This window comes from Mustela erminea, chromosome 16 (assembly GCF_009829155.1).
Source record: "Mustela erminea isolate mMusErm1 chromosome 16, mMusErm1.Pri, whole genome shotgun sequence".
NCBI lineage: Eukaryota > Metazoa > Chordata > Mammalia > Carnivora > Mustelidae > Mustela > Mustela erminea.
This window is the reverse complement of record NC_045629.1, coordinates 32328648-32346340: the sequence shown is the minus strand read 5'-3', so window position 1 is coordinate 32346340 and position 17693 is coordinate 32328648.

Genomic DNA, 17693 nt, shown 5'->3' with positions numbered 1-17693 from the left:
TTTCAAAAAGTTGTTAAGCCATTCCTGGGGCTCCTGTGTGGCTCAGTTTGTTGAGTGTTTTATTCTTGATTTCAGCCCAGATCGTGAACTCAGGGTCATGAGATCACGGCAGAGTTGGCTTGAGATTCCCTCTTCTTCTCCCTCTGCCTTTCCCCATGCTTGTGCTCTCTCTTTCTCTCTCCACCCCTCTAAAAAAAAAAAGAAAAGAGAAAGAAAGAAAGAAAAAAGAAAAAAAAAGTTGTTAAACCATTCCTTTTGAAACTGTTACTTTCCAGCATATTCATCTAGGACCCCTGTAAGGAAAGGAAATTCAGTGATTTAAATGCCTCTAAATTCTGCCTCTTTCTGAATGAAAGCATCCTGAGGGCTCTCCTAAAATAACAAGACTATTCAGAGCCTGCTGACCTGTAGAAATTAGACCCACTCTTCCCAGCTACCTGATAGAATGCCTCTTTGTGTCCCTTGCCTCTGCCATGGTGTCCCCAGGGGCAGGAATTGCTCTGGAATTCCTCTTCCACCTCCTGGAAATCAGTCTAACATTTAGAAGGAAGCCACTGGGGCTGAGTCTGGTTTAGCCGTCACTTCTCAGTTGCTAGCTGGGAAATGAGGAAAGAATTGAGTTGCCAAGTGATCAAACTGACAAGGAACCAAATTTACTGATTTACACAAAATAATAATAATAAAATCAATAAAATTAAATATGATGATTTTACCACATTTATTTTTTAATATTTTAAAAGATTTTACTTATTCATCTGGGAGAGAGAGACAGAGAGAGAGTATGAGCAGGAGGGAGAGGCAGAGGGAGAAGCAGGCTCCTCGTTGAGCCAGTGCCTCAAGTGGGACTCCACTTGGAACTTGATGTGAGGCTCCAGGTGGGGCCAGAGCCCCAGAGATCGTGACCTGAACTCAGGGCAGACGCTTAACCATCTGAGCCCCCAGGCGCCCTGGATTTTACTAAGTTTAAAAGCAATGGCTTAATAACTTTTAGGAAAATGTACAGATAGTTACTAATGACTTAAATATACTTTTCTGAACATAGTACAGTGTCTTTCCCATGACAGAGAGCTGTGTGGTAAGCAGGCCTGTCTTACAGATTCCATACATCTAAGAATGAAAGGCAGAAGCTGATACACAAAAATCAGAATCACAAAACGCCTAGTAAGGGAAGGCGTGGTTGGAGAAACTGGAAAGGAGTGACAGGAGCCGTGGAATGGAAGGAAGCAAAAGACAGTGACAGGAAGCTACGCAAGGTCAGTGAAACAAGACGAAATTGGAGTTTGCATGAACTTCCGGACTGGGTGTATGAATACTCAGCAGTAAGGTGCTTTGGGTTTTTTGTTTGTTTGTTTGTTTTGTGGTTTTTTTTGCAGGGGATTGGCTTGGCTTAAAGGTGAGTAGAATTCATGTGTAGCCCTGCAGTGAGATTTTCCCTCCATTCATTCAAGAAGCTGCCCGGCAGTCCTACATGGATCTCATTTCCCCTTTATTGAGTGCCTTTGACCTTCACCTAGAAGAGGGGCCACAGAAGCATGCACTCTGGGATCTGGAATCAGCATGGTCTGGGCCTCTCCAAAGGTATTTACTGCACGTGAAACTTGGCAAAATTTACCTAACTTCCCCCATGGTAGGCATCTGAAATCCAGAGATAATTATACCAACTTTATAGAGTTACTGAGATGAGTGTGCCAAATCAGATATGCAAAGTGCTAGGAACAAGACTTGTTAAGTAGCAGCTGCTTAATAATATTGGTAGCAACCCTCTTGCCTATAAAAACCACCCTCCCGCCTGGGATGACTTTCTTTCTTACCCTTCATGTATCTGAACATTTCCTTTAAGAAACTTGATCTCAGACTAAGAAGTGAAACACTAGGGTTGAGTTTTACACACTGTACATGATTGAGCGCTTGTGGTTTGCTGCTTTACCTGAGTCATTTGTACTTGTGTGTTCTGCCACTGACCTTCTTACACACAGATAGATTAAGCTTTAACATTTCCTTGCTTCTTCTGACAACATAAAAACTAGCTTCTGGGTTATTACTTATAATTGCTCTGTGACTGATATCTTATGGTTTATAATTGTTAGCAATGGCAAATTCTTATGGTGGGGAGCACATTAAAAAATAAACAAATCACTGCCAAGTGCCCAGGCCCCTGATGCTGCTTAAGGAGTTGCATTTCTGAAACATTTGGAGCCAGAGACGAGATTTGCGATGATTATGAATTTGATAGCTATTCTGATAGGAATTTGTCAAGAATTATTCTCTAAAAAATTTCCTGGAAGCTTCTTTCCCTTGTGTCTGTCTAGCCTTTGGTTTCAGTACTTAGTTATGATCTCTAACCTAGAAACAAGGACTCCTTGGGAAAGCTCCTTGGTCCACATGGCATGTGTGTGACTGTCTCCCAGTGCAACAGCTACAGTGCCTCAGGCCCCACCATGCCGAAGGCGAACTGTGTTGGGCAATGTGTACCAAAGGCTGTAATCAGGACACTCCTCTCAGAGTAATGTGGTCTCTCAACCTAAACACTATACAAGAGATTGTCCAACATCTAGGACCTCTACGAAGTGAGTCTGGAGACTGGAGACACTATTGGGAACATCTGCTTAGAGAATGAAGGGATCAGAATGCTTACTCTTTCAGAATACTGAGAACCCAGACAAGGTGTTTTTGAGATGCCATGTGCAAACCATGATGGAAAAAGCCCTTTTCTGTGATTTAAACAAAACAAAACAACAATAATGAAGTTAGAGAGAGAGACTGCCTTCCCACCAGGGATCAGGGAGTCAGGAGCTGGGACAAAGAACAGCAGTCCGTGACCAGCATTTTCCCAGCCATACTTCGCTGCATGCTTCCCTGTCCCAACACTTGCTTGTGCTGTTTTCTGCACCAGCTTCTGGGGAGTCATGTGGTTCCTCCATCGAAACATTAACACAGAGGAGAAAGAAGCAGTCCAAAAGCCACTGTTTTTTGGCTGCTCTCATTTTCCAAGGTAAAGAGAAACTTGTTTTCTGAATATATGAATATGAATACTTGTGGAGGTTATTTCTACAAATTGGCTTCCAAAGTAGATTGGAACCAGCTGGTTAATATGAGATGTTAAATACCCTTTCCCCGAGGGAGAACACAGGAACGTGGACGCTACCTTTGCTTCCCTCTTAATGCTCACAGCAAAGGCAGCCGTTCCAATAGTTTAGGTTCGGAAGTATGACATGATAGTAACTCAAACATTCAGTCCTCTGAGGGTTGCTGGGGGGAGGGGGGTTGGGAGAAGGGGGTGGGATTATGGACATTGGGGAGGGTATGTGCTTTGGTGAGTGCTGTGAAGTGTGTAAACCTGGTGATTCACAGACCTGTACCCCTGGGGATAAAAATATATGTTTATAAAAAATAAAAAATTAAAAAATAATAAATAAATAAATAAATAAATAAATAAATAAAAGAGGGTAAAAAAAAACAAACTTTCAGTCCTGGTTTTGTTTCTGTTTTTTTTCTTTTTCTTTCTTTCTTTTTTTTGGGAGGGAGGAGGGAATAAATGTAAAGTCAGAATGTGAGAGTAAGAAAAGGATCTGCTGGAAAATTCAACAGCGCTTACTGAATACCAATGAAGCGCTGTAAGTACTCAGCACTTTGCATCCAATCGCGAAGTACTTGCTTTAGATATCATGACGTGAATGTGTCATGGCTTTTCAGTTAACCTAACAGATTTAAGAGGCATTTCCAAATTAAAGATGTAAAAATGACAATTCATAAGAAACCCTGTTGGGCCACACTGTATCCGTTTGGCGGTTGTTACGAGGATACTTCCGGCTTCAGGCTTGCATAAGGTCAAGGGCGCCAGGAGGCAAGGGAGAAGACCAGGCTTCAGTCTGCGAGCACTCATCCATAATGCCCTTCCTGGCAGTGAAAGCCACACACACACACACACACACACACCCCCACCCCTCCTGACTCCACATAAAAGTTATTTTGCGTACTTCCTGCTCACTGACTGACAGTTGAATATGATTCAGACCACAAAAGCCACAGACGCCGGGAGCTATTTTAGCACACATTGCCCAGGACCGAAAAGTATCGCAAGGTGTCTGTCCTATTTGCATACCTTGAAGTTGAATAAAAGAAGGTCAGGGTCTAGATCTACAAGGGTTAAAAAAAAAAAAATCCCTTTAGTTATTTGCTTAGTTTCTAATGCACATTCATGTCCCTCTGTTGTATCTGTAGGTGTGGGAGGTCTCTGCCTGGAGCCAGAGCCAACAGGCAGGGCTTTGTGAGGACCGCCCTGCAGTGTCAGCAATGAGGGCCGGTTCTGCCTCCCTGGCCCGGCAGGCCTGGCAGCTCTGGGGTGCGGTCGGGACTGGCTCCTGTTCCCATCAGGCCACTTTGCAGCCTTGCTATTGGCCTACAGAGCAACTTGCTGCTGCCCTGGGACAAGCCTGCTGTCCTGTTGGCTGGCAGGTACCTGGTGTGGAGAATCCTCCATTCACTACCCAACTGGGTTATCATCACACCACTTCTACTATCTGACATGGCATGCAGCCGTGGACACCTCAGCACATTCCAGGAGAAAAAAAACAAGTTTGAAAGTTTGTTAGGGATTTTTTTGTATAGCCCTCAAGCCCATCTACTGAAGGCCAGAGTATTGGCACACAGTCAGGGAGAAAGAGAGAGAAAGAGCAAGTCACCTTCCCTTAAGGATAGGAGGGAAATTATGTGCTGTGTTGCAAAGATAATGAAGAAAGCAGCCAGGCCTCTCCTAAGCTGATGCTTTTTGAAATAGAGAATTTCCAAACGCCAAGTGCTCCTGATGGAGAGATGAAGTTCTTGCATTCCCTTGCATTCTTGATGTGTCACATTTCCTGGGTAAAGCCTGGGGCTGACTCCACAGCTGAAGCTCACCTAATACTTTATGATAGCCTGCCTTCCCTCCCCCATCCTCTCCAGCCTTTGGAAAGAAAAGGATTCAGTTTCTTTTCTTTTCTTTCTTTTTTTTTTTTCTCTCCCATCCATTACCAGCTATAGAAGGTAACAGTTTATTTGAGGCACTTATATTTTACCCCTTTAAATCAACAGAAGCTTAGAGAGATGCAGGGGTAGGGCAGAGACAACTTCATCTCTCAGCATTGAACATCTAGGAAATAGCCCAGAGAAGTGCTAATCTGGGTCCAAAGAAAAAAAATAATTCATTTTACAGTAAAGTGACTGCACCTAAAGAATGTTCTTCTTTTTTTTTTTTTTTTTTAGATTTTATTTATTTATTTGACAGAGAGAGAGAGGAGAGAGAGAGATCACAAGTAGGCAGAGAGGCAGGCAGAAAGAAAGGGGGGAAGCGGGCTCCCTGCTGAGCAGAGAGCCCAATGCGGGGCTCGATCCCAGGACCCTGAGACCATGACCTGAGCCAAAGGCAGAGGCTTAACCCACTGAACCATCCAGGCACCCCAAGAATGTTCTTCTGACATAATAGTTAGACTCTACCCCGAGGTTTATTTGTTCTTACTTCCTCTAGCCAGCTGTCAGCCGGTCAGGTTTAGCCACTGGGCTTGGTACTCTAATCCCTCTCTGAGAGGAAGAGTCCTCCCATTCTGCCTGAGTTTCTGGGAAGAAGAGGAAAGGAGTGCTCTCAATGCTGTCCCTTGTATGCTGAAAAACTTCCCAGTGACAGGCTAGACTCCCTCCATCCTTCTTCCCTTTCCTCTAGCTCTTTTCCAGAAGATACACACAACAGTTGATTGCAATATTGCTGTTACTGCCCAGTAAGCATTTCAGACAATTTCTGGCTATAAATAAAACTTGCTCCTTTGTGAGCAAGGAACTGAAAGACTAATTTGGGGCTAATCTCAATTTTCTTAAACTGTTTAATTAGCAGTCCTGTAGCACGATGACAGCTGGACTTCAGAATCAGCCTGAGTCCACATTCTCTCTCACTATTAGTAGCTACAGATCTTGACTTTCATGGAACCTTCCACAGCCTCAGCTTCTTCATGTGTAAACTGAGAATAAGTCAAGAATTAAATGAGATAATCTGTATAAACATCTTATTCTGTTCCTGACACATAATAATGGTTTAATACATGCTAGTTGTCATTGTTAAATTCCAAACCTATGAATCCTTCCTACCAATAATATATTTAAGGACCAAAAAATTATTAACAAGAGCAAAATACTCAAGAAGTCTTGGACAACTGAGATTAAAATTGAAGAAATGGGGGAGCCTGGGTGGCTCAGTTGGTTAAGTGTCTGCCTTTAGCTCAGGTCATGATCCCAGGGTTTTGAGATTGAGCCCTGCATCTGGCTCCCTGCTCAGCCAGGAGCCTACTACTCTCTCTCTCTCTCTTCCTCTGCCTGCCTCTCTGCCTACTTGTGCTCACTCTCTCTCTGTGTCAAATGAATAAATAAAATATTTTAAAATATCGAGGAAATGTAGTCTCTAAATAAGGTAAAGGTGTTAAAACTATGGAAAGTACCCAGATGTCTACTGACAAATGAAAGGATAAAGAAGATGTGGTATATATAGACAGTGGAATACTACTCAGCTATCAAAAAATGAAATCTTGCCATTTGCAGCAACATTGATGGAAGTAGAGGGTATTATGCTAAGCTAAATCAATTAGAGAAAAGCAATTATGATCTCATGCATATGTGGAATTTAAGAAACAAAACAGAGGATTACAAAGGAAGAGAAGGAAAAATAAAACAAGACGAAATCAGAGAGGGAGACAAACCATAAGAGACACTTAATCATGGGGAACAGACTGAGGGTTGCTGGAGGGAAGGGGAGTGGGGGTGTGGAGTGCCTGGGTGATGGACGTTAAGGAGGGTATGTGATGTAATGAGCACTGGGGGTTCTATAAGAATGATGAACAACTGACCTCTACCTCCTAAGCTAATAATACAATATATGTGAATAAATTTAAATTAAAAAAATTTTAAAAATGAGTTGGGTTTCTTTGTGCCACACATAGACACAAAGATAAAGGTGTTAAATAGCATGTGACAAAGCCAATATTTTTCTATGGGAGGACTTCATATTTTCCAGTAAACATGAAACTAGGAACTTAGCAGAATCAACCCAGGTCAGACCTCAAGACATATTATCAGCAGCCTTAGCATTGTCATTTGTGCCTAGGAAAATCATTGACCTTCTCACAAACCAAGCTATTCCTAAATATGAAACAGTGCTGGGGGTGCCTGGGTGGCTCAGTGGGTTAAGCCACTGCCTTCGGCTCAGGTCATGATCTCAGGGTCCTGGGATCAAGCCCCACGTCCAGCTCTCTGCTCAGCGGGGAGCCTGCTTCTCTCTGCCTCTCTGCCTGCTTGTGATCCCTCTGTCAAATAAATAAAAAAAATCTTAAAAAAAAAAAAGAAAAAGAAACAGTGCTGAACATGCTTTTTGGTCCCCAGAAAGAGATACTGTAAATGATGTATTGCTCTTGATTGATAACAAGCATCCTCCATGTTTAGGGTTGAACAACATCCCCCTAAAAGATACAATTAAACCCTAACCCCCAGTATGTCAGGATGTGACCTTATTTGGAAATAGGGTCTTTATAAAGATAAATTATAATAAGGTCGTTAGGGTTTCCACCCATGTACCTGAATTTTGTACTTACATACAGGGGCAATTTGGACAGAGACAGACATGAATACATAGAGAACTCCATATGAACACGAAGACAGAGATCCACTGATATACCTACAAGCCACAGAATGCCAAAGATAGCCAGGAAAGCTAGCAGAGATGCAAGGAAGTCATTCTTCCTTGGAGCCCTGGAAAGGAACCAACACTGCCAACACCTTGATCCTGGACATCTGGTCTCCTGAACTGTGAGCGTATACATTTCCATTGTATAAGTACTTTGTCACGACAGCCCTAGCAAAATAATAGACATGATTATCTCAACCATGATTATACTGAAAATTATTTTGATCATATTGAATATTATGTTGAAGTCTCACAAACTCCCAGCCCTAAATACAAACAAATAAATACACACTTTTAAAATTCCAGTTGTTTTCCTGAACCATTGTAACTGCTACACTGCAGCAGCCTTGGCCTCTATGGTAGCCACTGCATTAATTTCTTTAAGATTTTATTTTTTTGAGGGAGAGAGAGAGCATGAGTGGAGAGAGAGGCAGAGGGAGAGGGAGTAGCAGACTCCCCACTGAGCAGGGAGCCTGACATGGGGCTTGATCCCAGGACCCTGAGATCATGACCTGAATCAAAGGCAGACACTTAACTCACTGAGTCAACCAGGCACCCTAGCCACTGCATTAATTTCCTTTTTTTTTTAAAGATTTTATTTATTTATTTGACAGACAGAGATCACAAGTAGGCAAAGAGAAGGGAAGAAGGCTTCCTGCTGAGCAGAGAGCCCAATGTGGGGCTGCATCCCAGGACCCTGGGATCAGGTCCTGGGCCGAAGGCAGAAGCTTTAACCCACTGAGCCACCCAGGTGCCCCACTGCATTAATTTCTTGTGATGTGTTTTGTCATTTTTAAATTTTTTTGAATATATATGGTTGTCACACAATGTTACATTAGTTTCAGGTGTACGAGAGAGATTCAACATCTCTATATGTTACACTATGCTTAGGACAAGTATAGCTCCCATCTGTCACCATAATTGACTGTATTCCCTATGTGGTGGTACCTTTTATTTCCATGACTTATTCATTCCGTAACTGGAAGCCCGTAGCTCTTAGCCCTCTGAGTCTATATTGTCCATTCCCAAGCCCTCTTGCTCTCTGTGTGTATAGGTCTGATTCCACTTTTTTGTTTGCTTATTCATTTGTTTTTTGTTTTTTTTTTTGTTTAGAGTCCACATATGAATGAAATCATCTGGTATTTGTCTTTCTCTATCTGACTTATTTCACTTAGCATAATGCTCTTGGTCCATCCATGTTGTCCCAAATGGCAAGATCTCATCCTTTATTATGGCTGAGTAGTATTCCACTGTATAGACCACATCTTCTTTCTCCATTCATCTATCAGTGAACACTTAGGTTGCTTCCATATCTTGGCTATTGTAACTAATGTTGCAGTAAACATAGGGACACATCCATCTTTTTGAATTAGTGTTTTGGTATTCTTTGTGTAAACACCCAGTAGCCACTTAATTATTGATTGTTATTTTATATTCTCTTAGATATCCATTAGCTTTTCTGTTGTTATCTGTTGTTCTGTTTACTTTTCAGCCTGTTAAATCTGGAAAATAATTGACATATAGACTTCTATTGTATTTCATTAGTTAAAACTGCAAATCAGCTTAGTCTAGAAAGCAACCTTGAATGTCTGTGAAGGCAAGTTAATTATAACCTAGTGTCTGATTTACCTACATCATCCCTCAAACTTCCTTTCACTTTGATCATCATCAGCACCCTAACGTCCCATTAGGGGAAGCTCTTAACTCTAATGTCCCTTTTGGGAAATTCCCCAATGCTGATTGCCTTCTCTCAGGAATGAAGGGATTCAGATCCTTCCTGGTCCCATAGGATATTCAGGGAGTAGGCATAAAATCAAAAGAGACCATCAAGTATACTTCCTGGCATGTGGAATCCTGAACAGCAATATTTTTGGATCTTGGAGTCATCCCAGCAGCAACCCAAAGACTAAGATGGTTTCTGCATCATGGTTCCTGCTGCCAAGCCTCTGGAGCTGGCTGGAACCACCAGTTTTCCAAGATGGGTGCTTCAGCCTCTTGTTAATACTTGAGCCCCTGATATGCTTCCAATATATTCTGGCCTGCCTTCCTTCCTTCCTTCCTTCCTTCCTTCCTTCCTTCCTTCCCTGACTTAAGTTGACTGGAGTTGCTCTCTGAGCTTGAAATCAAGAAACCTAACAGATTCAAGAGCTAATGAAGAGAGACTACCCAGCTAGGGTACAATTTCACCTCATACAAGCAGTGAGATATGAAAAAAAAAAAAATTCAGCCAGTCCAAGCCTGTTTGGTAATGTAGCATGTGAGTCTGATACTTGCCTCCCTAACCTCTAGGGCTTCTTGTGCAATCAGAGAAAGCTCTTTGTTACTGTTAGGCATGATGAAAATGCAGTGGGATAACGATGACGATACTAAAGATGGTGATGATGTTTCATTAGAGTCTCATAAAATAAATATGCCAGTAAAACAAAAATAGAGGTGAGGTATAAGGCAGAATACTTAATTTACTTGAAAAATAATGTAATAGAATTCTTTCTGAGGATTGGAATAAATATTTGAAAATCACATTACAGGGTGCCTGGGTGGCTCAGTGGGTTAAGCCGCTGCCTTCGGCTCAGGTCATGATCTCAGGGTCCTGGGATCGAGTCCCACATCGGGCTCTCTGCTCAGCAGGGGGCCTGCTTCCCTTCCTCTCTCTCTGCCTGCCTCTCTGTCTACTTGTGATCTCTCTCTGTCAAATAAATAAATAAAATCTTTAAAAAAAAAAAAAAAGAAAATCACATTACATTTTCATGCACAATAAAAGAATGTTTCTTAAAATATGCATTTACCACTACATAAATAACATTCCTCCTGGTTTATTTGTCTTGTAAATGTGGATTTCTTTGTTTCAGATTTTCTTAAGGGAAATTCTGTCTGTATGTATACAGCTAAACCCATGAACCCATCCATATCAGATTGTATAATATAGCCCCAAAATGCAATACCTATGATTGGTTGGCTATGTTTTTTCAATAAACATTTATACCTTAATGGTTGGCTATGTTTTTTCAATAAACATTTTGTTGAATTATACATTCAGAAAGGTATAAAAGTCGTAAAGGTACAGTTTATTGAATTATCACAAAGGGAACACACCTATATAAACCCCAGCTAGGTCAAGAAATTGAGCATTCTAACCACCCCAGAAAACATCTTCATATCCTCCTAGGCCATATTTTAACTGCCTGAATGGCCCTGAATTTTAATATCGCAGAAGGGTTTTTCCTGCTTTTGGATTTTATGTAAATTAATGGGTATCATTTTGATTAAGGCTTCTCTGGGTCAACATTGCATTTATGAGATCCCTCCAGGCTGGGTACACTAGTGTTTCCTTCATTACTGTGGATTATTCCATTGTATAAATCAATTGATTTATTCATTCAACTCTTTACAGAAGTTTGAAATGTTTCTAGTATGAGGCAGTCACAAATGACATTGTTTCGAATATCCTTCACTCTCGTTTGGTGTACACATGTGTTTCTGTTGGATATATGCTTGGGAAAGTCATTGCTGGGTCATAAGGAATGAATATATTCAAATTTTGTAGATACAGAACAATTTTCCCAAATAGGTAGAGATCACCAGCAATGCTCTGCATCTTTGTCAACACTTGGCACTCTAATTTCCTTTATTTTTTTTTAAAGATTTTATTTATTTGACAGACAGAGATCAGAAGTAGGCAGAGAGGCAGGCAGAGAGAGAGAGAGAGAGAGAGGGCGAAGCAGACTCCCTGCTGAGCAGAGAGCCCGATGCGGTGCTCGATCCCAGAACCCTGGGATCATGACCTGAGCTGAAGGCAGAGGATTTAACCCACTTAGCCACCCAGGCGCCCCTATAAGTTACTTTAAAAACTAGATATTCTGGTGGGGTTTACTGTTACCTCCTTATAGTTTTAATTTGCATTTCCTTGATTTTAACATATAAAAGAAAAATTACATCATTTTTCATGATTCACTCAATGGTATGGAGAGTGAGACACTGTTCTCAAATTAGCTCAAAATGTTACAACCTTCCCCTCAAGATTCAAAGTTGAATCTACATGTGTGTTGGAGACCAAGTATACAACCGAGGAATTCTTCAAACACTCCTGCCCAGAATTCAATGTTTATGAAGGGGTAAGTAATAAAAATGAGCTAATTTGAGGGCATCTGGGTGGCTCCATTGGCTAAGCATCTGCCTTCAGCTCAGGTCATGACCCCAGTGTCCTGGGATCAAGTCCCAGAGCAGGCTCCCTGCTCAGCAGGAGCCTGTTTCTCCTCCTTCCTGCTCCCTCTGCTTGTGCTCTGTCAAATAAATAAACACAATCTTTTTAAAAATGAGCCACCTTGACACTTACATAAATTATTAAAGTTCCCCAATAACCACAATTGTTTAAACCTAGACCAACAAACGGGTTTTTCTGGGAAGAGTAGTTTGTCATGAAGTCTGTTCAAATTGCCTGTACATGGTGATTTTCAAAAGCAGACCATTTGGCTGATTTCATGATCATTTTTAAATTCTCTGCAGCCACACACCCATTTATTGCCTGCACTAAGAATGGACCACTCTCATCAGCCTGTACTTGGTTGCCACTAAGGGAATTTTATGCCTATTTGGAGATGCTAATATGTTAAAAGCTGAAGATTTGCCACAACTTTATGTATTAATACAGACAAGTAATACTAATTTTTCCACTTCTGCCTGTTAGAATATTTATCTCATTAGCAAAATCATCAGAAGTATCAAATTCTAGACATCTTCTATGTATACTAATACTGTCAAGGAAACTTCGTCTAAAACAGAGTTGTGGCTCATTTAGATGATCATTTTTATTAGATGCTTTATTAGATGGAGTTCAGTTATAGAAAAAAAAACAGATAACACAGCAGGTACTTAAGAAGAAAGGGAGTTAATATAGAGCGTTAGGGGCAATATGAACTCCTTGGGGGGCAAGATCTGGGATGCTACAGATCAGCACTGCAGAAATAGCCCACCAGAGCTCTGCTGTCATAATTAGGAAGTCGGCAAGTCAGGGAGCTGCAGTCTCAACTCGACCACCGTTTGGGTCATGCTGTAGGGCAAGAACAACTATTTCCTACAATTGTTGACTGAGATCAGTTGAACTGTTGACTTGACCATGCTTGCATGGCAACCTGTTTTAGGCCAGATGCAAATTTAAAACAAGAAAAAACAAATTTAATTCTTCTTATTGAAAAAAGTGAAGCACTTCTCCATCTCCCTTTTCTTAGAGACCTTGCTCTAGAAAATTTGTAACTTCTCTGCTTCTTTAAAATGTATGTATCCGGGACTCCTGGGTGGCTCAGTTAGTTAAGCGACTGCCTTCGGCTCAGGTCATGATCCTGGAGTCCTGGGATTGAGTCCCGCATCAGGCTCTCTGCTCAGGGGGAGTCTGCTTCTCCCTCTCCCACTCCCCTTCTCGTGCTCTCTCTGTCTCTCTCATTCTCTCTCTTTCAAATAAATAAAATCTTAAAAAAATAAATAAAATAAAATAAAATGTATGTATTCTTTTTAAAAATAAAATATCTCTCTAGTTAATTTTATAACCCAGGACTATTTCCTTAAGGACTTGGAAACCAATTCTTTGAAATATAATCATCAGGGAAGACAGTGTCCCTATCTTCCAGTTTCTGGGGAAGGGGAGGAGCCTAATTTCAGGTGGTGCCTGGCTCAGAGTTGCAAACTTACCTCCTGTCTTAAGGATATAAGAGATTACTTTCCCTTTGGGTAAAGGCAATGGGCAAACCCCAGGTGGCTGCCCCAATTACCAGGTGAATTTAGGATCAGCTGTGTATAATGAACAGTGCTATGCAGTCCTCTTACTTAAGGACTAGTTACTGTTTACCTTGAAAACATGGATGGCATGGGTTGTGTCTGCTTGGCAATAGAAGGGTAAAATTGCTTTTTGTCTGCAATTTCTTAGTGGATTGTCTATAATTCACATCACATCCTGGCTTATGCTTACTCAATCATAAAACTGTCTCTAATAATACATTATATGTTAATAAAAAATAAAAATTTTTAAAAAATAATAATTCTGTCTTCTTTCCTTTAGAACTTTGTGGAGAGGTTTTCTGAGTTGGCAGGAGGTTTTGTTTTTATATTTCCACAACACTGACATGTCCTTGCTCTGCGTCTCTGTCCCCACTTATTTTCTCACTAATTCAAGTCTTGCATGAGGACATCTAATAGACAAAACCTAAATCGCAAACAGAACCCTAATTTTGAGTGAACCTGGGAAATGTAGTTTCATCCCAAAGAATAAAGTTCCAGGGGCACCTGGGTGGCTCAGTCAGTTAGGCATCTGCCTTCGGGTCATGATCTCAAGGTCCTGGGGTTGAGCCCCATGTAGAGCTCCCTGCTCAGCAGGGAGTCTGCTTCCCCCTCTCTTTCGAAAAAAAGAATAAAGTTCCAAATTTCTAGACAAGTAGTGATTAATGCATTATAAATATTATGTAGTCTAAAGAGCTTAAACTTAAGTCTTGGAGGACCTCCAGTATCTGATTTTTTTCTAACCACAAGTTACAGCGAATACTGACACCTGTATACCAGTGGCAGCGACAACGAAGGACCAGTTATGAGAATCTGTCCTGCAATATGCCCTGAGCTGATCACTTTATGTTTCACTATCACAGCAACCCTGCAAGTCACGTGTAATTACTTGCATTCTACTCAGGAAGAAACTAAGGTTCAGAGAGATTACATGTCTTATCCAAAACTATACAACTAGATAGTAGAAGAGTCAGGACTGAAATTTACATGTATTGATCCATTCCCCTACTTGTTTCATGATTTCCCCTTTTCACCTATAGGCTCTGAGACAAAGCCAGTGGGGTTTCCTTCTGCCATACCACATGGAGTCTCATTACTGCTACTAAAAGTTAAGATAATGTTTTCAAAGGGCACCTGGATGCCTGGATGGCTCTGTCAGGTAAGCATCTGCCTTCAGCTCAGGTCCCCACATAGAGCTTCCTGCTCAGGGGAGAGCCTGCTTCTCTCTCTACCCCTCCCCACTGCTTGTGATCTTTCTCCCTCTCCCAAATACATAAATAAAACCTTAAAAAAAAAAAAGAAAAGAAAATGTTTTCAAGATAAAGAAATGGAGACTTTTCCAGATGTGGCTTAACTCAGGAATTTCATAGTCCTGCCAGCCTAAGCTCCTTTTCTCCCAGTCCACGCCGGCCTGACCATGGCCATGAATGGACAAGAAGGGGAGGGCAAACCAACATCAGAGCCCACCTCTTCCTTTCACCAGGCAGATAACGCTGGGTGGGTTACTTGATTTTTCTAAGCCTCAACTCACACATTTTTAAAACAGAGGTAAAAGTAGCATCTGCCTCACAGGTTTGTGAGGACGAAATGAAATAACACATAAAAAGGTTTGTGCCTCATGGATGCACTAAATAAAGGTTAGCACTCATGATTCTAGAATGATCACACTTAACACCTCACAAAGCAGTGCATTCTCATTTAAGACAGCCTTAGTTATTGAGAAATTATGTCTTATACAGAACAGAATTTTGCTTCTAGTACTTTTCATTCATTGGTCATAAGTATGCCTTCTGGGGAAAAAACAAACAAACAACTGTACTCTGTCCTGCGAGTGAAAACCCTTTGAATATCTGAAGCCATTTCCCTACACTGCCTATTCTCTGGGCTAATTCTTCGCAGGCCCTACCATTGGCTGTGATAGGACTGTCAGACCCTATGCAGTTGTTTGTCCTTTAGGCCCTCTCTAGTTTATCACTGTGAACAATGTGGGGCTCAGAAGTGAGCACAATACCCCAGACATGCTATAGCCAATACAGAAGATTGAAAGTCTTAACCTGGACTTATTTCACTCAGCATAATCTCTTCCAGTCCCGTCCATGTTGCTACAAAAGTTGGGTATTCATCCTTTCTGATGGAGACATAATACGCTGGTGCAAAAATACTGTTACGTTGAAAAGAAATTTAAATATAAAAAAATAATTAAAAAAAAAATAATTAGGAAAATAATATAAAAATGAGGTAGTTGTTTATATCTGTATGCAAATGAGCCATATATTTGTCTACTTGTGAATAGGTTAAATCTGTTTGCATCAATAAATGTGTTAATTAAAAAAAAAAAAAAGTCTTAACCTCCCTTGGTCTCTACAATTTAACTGAGCCTAACAGCATTAGCTTTAAAAGCCTCATTACACTGTCCACTTGTACCCACTTTGTGTCCGCCAGCTTCCCTCCCCTAACACACACTCATGTCTTTTATATATGAATTACTGTTGAACCAGTTCTTCTCAGTTTTATATTTGGAAATATTTCTTTAAGTATTGGCATTTCCATTTTATTTCACAATACTTTCGACTATCATTTCAGTCCGTCAAGAGCTTTTTGATCTTGATTTCATTGTTTAGTATGAAAGCAAGCTCTCTGGATTAGCTGGGATTAGATTTGGCTATGAGTAACAGGACACTGAGATACCATACAGAAATACAGTCCTGTCTTATGTGAACAAAGACCACAGATAAACACTTCAGCCCTGCAGTGATAATCCTACGATGGTCAGGGACCCTGGTCCCTTCAGCTTGGTTTTACCATCTTAAACATTTCATAGTTCAAGATGAACACTAGGATTTGGCTGTCCTACCCACTCTCCAGCCAACAGGAAGTGGGAAAGAGCCAAGAAGTTTTTTTCCAGCCTATTTAAGTTGACTGCCCCAAAGTGCCATTCCATATAACACTTTGGTTTATAAATGCTTGAGAAACAATTTTTTTATGGAGAGCAGAATTTTGCCTCTCATACCTTTTATTCATTGGTTAGAATGTAGCCATTTGGTCACAACTACCTACAAAAGAGGCTGGAAAAAATGCTCTCTCTATTCTGGGCAGCTGTGTTTTGGGATGAAAAGAACCATCTTATCATTATCATTTGTAAAGATTTTATTTATTTGACAGAGAGAGACAGTGAGAGAGGGAACACAAGCAGGGGGAGTGGGAGAAAGAGAAGCGGGCTTTCTGCTGAGCGGGGGAACCCATGCGGGACTCAATGCCAGGACCCTGGGATCATGACCTGAGCCGAAGGCAGATGCTTAACAACTGAGCCACCCAGGTGTCCCCAAGAAACATCGTATTATTAAGTAAGAGGGTGAGGAACAGGTACTCAGGGAGAACTAAAGTGTCTGTCACACCCTCCCAGGTTTGTGTTCTTCGCAAATGTGAAAGCTTCCTTTCTATGACTTCATTCACATCATTGATAAAAATCTTTTCAGAGGACCCACAGGGGTACATTCAGCAAGTGAGAGCTCCTCCCATGTTCAGCAGTGAAAAGTGTTTAACCTCATCGCTCCTTCAACAAGTCCCCTAAATACGGCAAGGCTGGGCTCCGGGGTGGGGACTGTAGGACAGGGTGGGGTTGGTAATGTGAAAGCTTGCACCATATCCTGCATAAAGGAGGAAATGAGGATGAGAGAAAGAATTCAAGAATATGCACGCCCCTGCTTTTATTGCTTTTCTTGTCATTATTTTCTCTTCAATACTTTGGCCTGTGCGTCTTACCTAATTTCTTTCTGCTGGATTAAGGAAGTTAAAACCAAACTCTCTGCAGCTGGTTCCCTCTGCATTTTCACTTCTGGATCTCAGATGTACCACCTTCTTAAGTGCAAGGACACTCCCCTGACACCTTTAGGTACGGAATGGAGTAGAATGCCGTAGATGCCAACTAACATTCCATACAGCTGTGCTTCTTGTATATTAATGCGCACAGGAATTGTGTTGCCGAACTTGTGCAAATGAGGCTTCACACTCAAACCTGAGATCACAGACCTTGGTCTTCCCAACATCTGACAGTGTCTGCAGCACGCAGAAGCGGCATCATAAATATTTTTTGAATAAATGAACTAATAATAATATCATCCATGGCTCCATGAGACAGTCTAAGCTATCTATGAAAAGTAAGATTCAACTTAATTTAATTCTACTCATAATTACCATGTCATAAGCAATTACCAGGTAATGCCATGAA